At 41.2% G+C, this 6807-nt stretch overlaps 1 non-coding gene across 1 annotated transcript; it reads right to left on the bottom strand.

Annotated features, from left to right (window-relative positions):
• Positions 1-1944: 1944 nt before the first annotated feature.
• LOC116072076 lies at positions 1945-2008 on the bottom strand. The gene has a single exon (XR_004111305.1). It is a non-coding gene; the product is annotated as a U7 small nuclear RNA (small nuclear RNA).
• Positions 2009-6807: the final 4799 nt, after the last annotated feature.

The following is a 6807-nucleotide window of genomic DNA, read 5'->3' on the forward strand; positions in this document are numbered from 1 at the left end:
TCCAAACAGGTTCAACAGAGAGACAAATCCGGCAACTTTTAACATTTGAAACAAATCCAACTTTTTAGACCATAAACCTATTTAGTCCCACAGGAATTAGGGAATTAGAATTAGATATGAAATATAAAACAAATAGAAGAACACAAATCAATAGAAGGGAGCACACTAGAAAATTATTTGGTATTTTGGTAGCCTTCCTAAACATAAAGATCATTTAAAGAAACCACAAAGAACAGATTTTAAAGTAAGAAAAAAATTTAAATCTGCATATCAGAAAACATAAATAAAATTAAGATTCAAGTAATATATGAAGCAAAGTATAGCTATAGTAAAATGTCACTCTTTTTGCTTTAGAACAAGGTCTCACCGTGAAGCCCAGGGTAGCCTAGAATTTGCTAGATATACCAGGCTAGCCTTGGTCTCACAGGGATCCAAAGGAGCTGGTATTAAAAGTGTTGCAGAGGGCAGTGGTGACGCACGCCTTTAATCCCAGTACTTGGGAGGCAGAAGCAGGCGGATTTCTGAGTGGTAGTGTCCTGTAACAGTGTATCAGAGTTAGGAAATAGAACACACTGAGAGTCTTGTGACTTGGGCATGTTGATTGGTCCAGTCATCAGAGATCTAAAAGTAGAGGCGAAGGAAACCTACATTTCCTATTTGGATATGTGACAGCTTATTTACATTTCTTATATTGGATAAAAATTAAAACTAAAAAAAAGAGGAGGTTTAGATGGCCCAAACTACCTTAAGTCTTAACAACCCCCCTGCATATGTAACACTAAAAATGATCTTACATGCCCATCCAGCTACCTAAGGCCAGTCATGCCAGGCAACCTTTGCCAAAGATCTGTTTCTTAAACTGATCACCCCCCACACACTTCTTGCTTTTGATTATTGTTTACATCTCTCTCAGGGCTTCTTGGCACAGGCCTTAGATTTGAATTCTCTTTGTGTAGCTGCTGGTAGGCCCTTTTAGTTGCATATAACCTGCTACAATTCCTTAGAACCATAACATATATCAAACCCTCTTCCTATCCCAAAGAAGAAATAAAAATAATATTAAAAAGGAAGAGGAATATAATCCAGATCATTAAGATTTACTTCTTAGAAAACTGACATTCTAGCCGGGCAGTGGTGGCGCACGCCTTTAATCCCAGCACCTGGGAGGCAGAGGCAGGCGGATTTCTGAGTTCAAGGCCAGCCTGGTCTACAGAGTGAGTTCCAGGACAGCCAAGGCTACACAGAGAAACCCTGTCTCGAAAAAAACCAAAAAAAAAAAAAAAAAAAAAAAAAAAAAAAAAAAAAAGGTTGCAGAGGGCTGGAGAGATGGCTCAACCAAAAATTTAAGAGTTCGGTTCCCAGCACCCACTGCTGTCTATCCAGAATTTAAACAAAAAGAAAGTGTTGCAGACCTAGCCTCAGCTTGCAGGCTTCTCTCAGCCTCAGGGGTTCTGAGAGAAGGGGTGTTTGAGAGCAGCGAAAAGAATGACTCAAAATCAAATCGTGGGCCCAAGCTGGCGGCCTACGTTCTGCTCCCTAGACAGCTCTCTGTAGACAGCTGTTGGCTCTGTAGTCTGCTCGAGGCAGCTTTTCAGATGGTTTCCCCTCTGGGTTCATAGCTTATTCTTGCTGTTCTAAAAATCTCGCTGCTTGAGAAAGCGAACTTTCTGCTTGAGACAGTTCTCCATCTCTCTCTCTCTCTCTCTCTCTCTCTCTCTCTCTCTCTCTCTCTCTCCCCTAGTAAAAATTCAGAAAGCTCTCTGGATAGCTCATGGGTTTCTGACAAAAGTCAGAAAAGCTGCTATAAAAAAATTCTTGGATTTTTCCTACCAACTTAGAAATCCTATTAGAAAAAAATTCTAAAAGTAGTTCTTGGGTTTTCTGATCAAAATCAGAAAGCCAGAAAACATTCTAAAAGAGCGGTGTCAGCATCCTAAGTAATTCTTGGGATTTCCGACCAAGGTCAGAAATCCTGTTAGAAAAAAATCTTGAAGAGCCGTGTTCACTCTCCAGAGGTTCTAGACAGCTAAGCTGTAGCTAGAAAAAAATTCTAAAAAAGATCTGCTATCTCTTTCTGCTAGCTCATCTCACGCAGACCAAAAGCCTTTTTTTTTTTAATCAATTCAGTTATTTATTCTAGGTTGCATCCCACAAATCAGCATTCTGTGACCTTAGCTCCTTGACTTTTAGGAATAGACAGTAAGCATAAGCACAGACAATATGGAACCCCACCCTGGAATTACCACTCCCATCATACCTGAACCTAAATTCTCTCCGTCCCAGGCTGACTCTGAACTCAGGAATCTGCCTGCATTTGTATCTGCCTGTCTTTGTATCTTTCTAACAAGCTGGCTCATAGTGCAGCTGCCTCTCTTCCTTTAGATCTGTAAAGCTCCTTAAACATTTCATATTGCATACTTATATTTTTGCATAGTTGAGAAATTATATATTTTTGAACTCACGTTTTTAGAGTTCTTTTCCACAGCCTTAAGGGCTGGCTGTCTTGAAGGGCATTAGCTACCCCTCCACCTCCCAGAGTCATGCTGTCTCTGATTGCCAGGGAGCCATTAACATTGACAGAGAGGACATTCCTCAGAAGAATGTGGAAATATGTACATTATTATCCACATAAGCCTTATGGCCACAGCAGCCTTTGACACTCATAGAGGCTGATGCCCTGTTGGCCCTGCCCCAAGGGCGGAAGCCATGTCATACCCATCCCCACCAAGGCCATGCCAGACTCGGCATGCTACCATACCTAACTTATATTGTTTTTCAATACTTATTTATGTGTGTATCTGTGTGAGTATATGGGCATGGGTGGATGGGTGTTCATACATGCGTGTGTGTGTGTGTGTGTGTGTGTGTGTGTGTGTGTGTTATATGTGTCTGTGGTATGCCCAGGTACTGGAGGGCATTAGCCACCCCTCCACCTCTGTGTGGGTACTGGAATCCAAACTCTGCTCGTTAAGACTGTGCAGCAGTCACCCTCAACCACTCATCTCCAGCTCTATGCAAAGGATACAGTACACAAGGAAAGGGATGCAGGCTCCTGATAATCACACTTGGAAATACCACCAAAAGCGCAGATACACCTTACCTGCTCAGGCCTGTGGGGCATACTTAATGTTTTTTGATGCTAGTGGAAGAGAAAACTTTTCTGGAGACTAAAAAAATGTTTATTTCCTTAAGCTTAGCCAGACCTTTTTTTTTTTGTTTTTTTGTTTTGTTTTGTTTTGTTTTTTTTGAAACAGGGTTTTTCTGGATCATCCTGGCTGTCCTGGAACTCACTCTGTAGCCCAGGCTGGCCTCAAACTCAGAAAACCACCTGTCTCTGCCTCCCAAGGGCTGGGATTAAAGGCGTGCACCACCACCACCCGGCTTAGCTGGACCTTAAAAAGAATATGAACTATTAAAATGTTTGTTTTTCTTCCTAGGGCATGGGGCGTTCCCTTAAACTTTCCTTTTATTGTAGTTACTGTGTTTTATAAAAAGATAAAGAAGGAAGGAATATGTTTTGGTGTATAGTCAGTTATGGGGGAAAGGGCTGCCTCCATGGGCCCATGCTGAGGCCTCTTTTTCCCCTGAGGAACCAGCCACATGACAGTATAGTATATTATAGACTTTATTCAGGACATGGGGAGGGGAGTTGAGAGGGTAATAGAAAGGCAGAGAGAGAGAGAAAGAGAGCGAGAGAAAGAGAGAGAGAGGGGGGGGGAGGGAGAGAGACAGAGACACAGAGAGAAACAAGGAGACACAGGGAGAGAGACAGAGGCAGAGAGAAAAGGAGTAGAGGTGGACATGAGCACGTGGAGAGAGGGAGGGAAGGAAAAGGAGAGAGAGGGAGGAAAGGACAAGAGGACAGACAGCTGGAGCAAGAAGGCAAGAGCAAGAGAGAGCAGAGAGAGTGAGCAGCCCCTTTATAGTGAGTCAGACACACCTTGCTATTGCCAGGCAACTGTGGGGTGGTGCTTAGACAAAATGCTAATAGTAGTGCCAGGGAAATGTTAATGATCCCCCAAAACACAGACAAGAGCCTATCAGATGCAACTCACAGCAGGGTCTTTATTCTATTCAAGCTAGCTCCGGGCCCCTGCAATGCACCACCTTTTGTCTGATGGTTTTGGTGGTGGGGGAGACCCGAATGTCTATGGGGCAAGGCTTTATAGAAAGCATCAAGCTGGGAGTATGTGTGCAAGCATCTATTTGGAAAGTTACTTTGGCCTTTAAAATAATTGGCTGGTGCTGGAGTTATATCATAAACTTAATTTCTTTTCCCTTCTGCACTGGTGGTCATTAGGCAAGGGGTGAGCTTGTAACCTGGGGATGCAGGTTTGTTGGGGGAATAATCTGGAGACACTGATCTTGTTGAGGGTGTAACCTGAAATGCTGGTCTTGTTGGGGATTAGCCTAGAGACTGGGTTTTGTTGGAGGGCAACTTGGAAACTAACGCTAGGTACTGTCCTGTTAGTTTGCTTGAATTCAAACTTAGGTCAGGTTCTCTAAAATGGAGTCTGAATTTAAAAGATTTGGCATCTTATTATGTTCTGAGTTAAGAAATTTCTTGGGTTGCATAAAATTTTATGATGGAAGAGATAAAGTCAAGAAGATTGAAATAGAAGTAACAGGTAGCAAATATGCATACAATGGAACATTAATTTGCATTATTAACACACATGTATACACACCCACACCCACACACCCACACCCACACCCACACCCACACCCACACACACACACACACACACACACACACACACACACACACGGTTTCAGATGGGGCAGACAGAGTAAAACTTAGTGTATATATGAGAATCTAGTTTGTGATAGAAATAAAGAGAAAGATATTTAAAAAATGATATTGGATTGTTTGGCAACCTGGGAAATCGTAAGAAGGGATTTTTTTTTTTTTTTAAAAAAAACCTAAATAGCCTGGTCTACAGAGTGAGTTCCAGGACAGCCAGGGCTATAAAGAGAAACCCTGTCTCAAAAAACCAAACTAAAGCAACCAAACCAAACCAAACCAAAACAAAACAAAAAACCTAAATAGCATTTAACAAAACAAATCTCAAATGGAATCAATTAAATGTGGAGAAATGACTCATTGGCGGAACCAATTATATAGTTGGTTAATACTACCACAAAACTGTATCTCTACATCTATCTATCTATCTATCTATCTATCTATCTATCTATCTATCTATCTATCTATCTATCTTTAAAAAGTGATATATTTGTGAACTTTAAAGCAATTTCCTTCCTTTTAGTCACATAAGGGGAAAATTGGGGCTGAGCAGACAGTCCCGAGAAGGAGGCCAGCTCATTAAGGCAGATGAATGTACCTCTTGTAGCTGAGGCCCAGAAAAGGCACAAGGAAGCAGTGTTTGTTCCCTGGGCAGGAGCTCCCTCCCCTTCCAGGCAATGTCACCAAAAGCTGCTCCAGTGAAGTCAAAGCACAGGCCACTGCCCAGCAACTTATTAAAGAATAATTAAAAACTTATTAGAGATTTTTAAGGTCCTTAGCTTGAAAGGAGCTGCACAACATTCATTTTCAAACCCAACCTGATGGTCATTATTTAAGGAAAAGGACACATTTTTTTTTTTTTTTAAAGAAATGACTGCCTTGGAGGATGTTCACAATATAAGAGCATTTTTCAAAGAGATCTGGAGACTTAACTATATTGATTCGTTCATTTTATGTTGGTAAAAGCAAAACATTAATTTAGAAATATGAATGATGTACTCTTCTCTTTAAAAGAGGAGTGTGGGGAAAACTGAAAAAAAAAAAAAAAAGAAAGAAAGAAAAGACTTAGTAATTAGCTGCTGGACCACTACATAAGAAATACTAACATACTGAGAACATTCAAAATTCAAATTTGTCTCTTTGGAATTATATTTACACTGTAAATTGATTCTTTATTTTACAAAAAGCTTCTGGATAAGGCTAGACTTGAGTATAAATTATTCTAATTGCAGCAGGGCCTTGAAAACAGTATGGAGTACTTCAGGACCTTAGGGTGCTGAGCAAGTGCACTATCTTAGATTTTCCTAGGATTCAAATGTAGGTTCTGAGTTACACCGGATATGCGTAAGACAAATTACATAACTGTTGGGTTCTGCGTATCACCTAATGTAACCTGGAGTTCTATACCTGTGACTACACATAAATATCCTGAAGAGTTCAAGTCCTTACTAGTGTCCCACTGATGGAGGTACAGGTCTCATTAGATTAGGACCCTCAATGCAATCTCCTTCCTTTCAGTCACATGCAGGGAAAATCAGGGTGGACTAGTCAATCTCAAAGCAGGAGCCTAAGGGAAAGTGACAGGAGTTCCCATATCACATAAACCAAGAGCTTAACTGAGTTTCTCTGAGGACCTGGCAAAGTGCTTAGCTAGCTTTGCAAATCCATGAGTACAATTCCTACAGAAGCCTGTTTCCCCGAGAAGGGTTCTCAATTTCTTTTGTTTTCTTTTCTTCTTTTCTTTCCCTCCCTCCTTCCCTCACCCTTCCTCCCCTCACTCACTCCCTTCCTTTCTTTCTTTATTTTTTTAAAGATTTATTTATTTATTTTGTGTATACACTGTGGCTGTCTTCAGACATACCAGAAGAGGGCATCTGATCCCATTACAGATGGTTGTGAGCCACCATGTGGATGCTAGAAATTGAACTCAGGACCTCTGGAAGAGCAGTCAGTGCTCTTAACCACTGAACCATCTGTCCATCCCAGTTCTCAATTTCTTGATAGTCAGAGAGAGAGAGAGAGAGCAAGAGAGAGAGAGAGAGGGAGGGAGAGAGAGAGCAAGA

Source organism: Mastomys coucha, unplaced genomic scaffold, assembly GCF_008632895.1.
Source record: "Mastomys coucha isolate ucsf_1 unplaced genomic scaffold, UCSF_Mcou_1 pScaffold1, whole genome shotgun sequence".
NCBI classification, from domain to species: domain Eukaryota; kingdom Metazoa; phylum Chordata; class Mammalia; order Rodentia; family Muridae; genus Mastomys; species Mastomys coucha.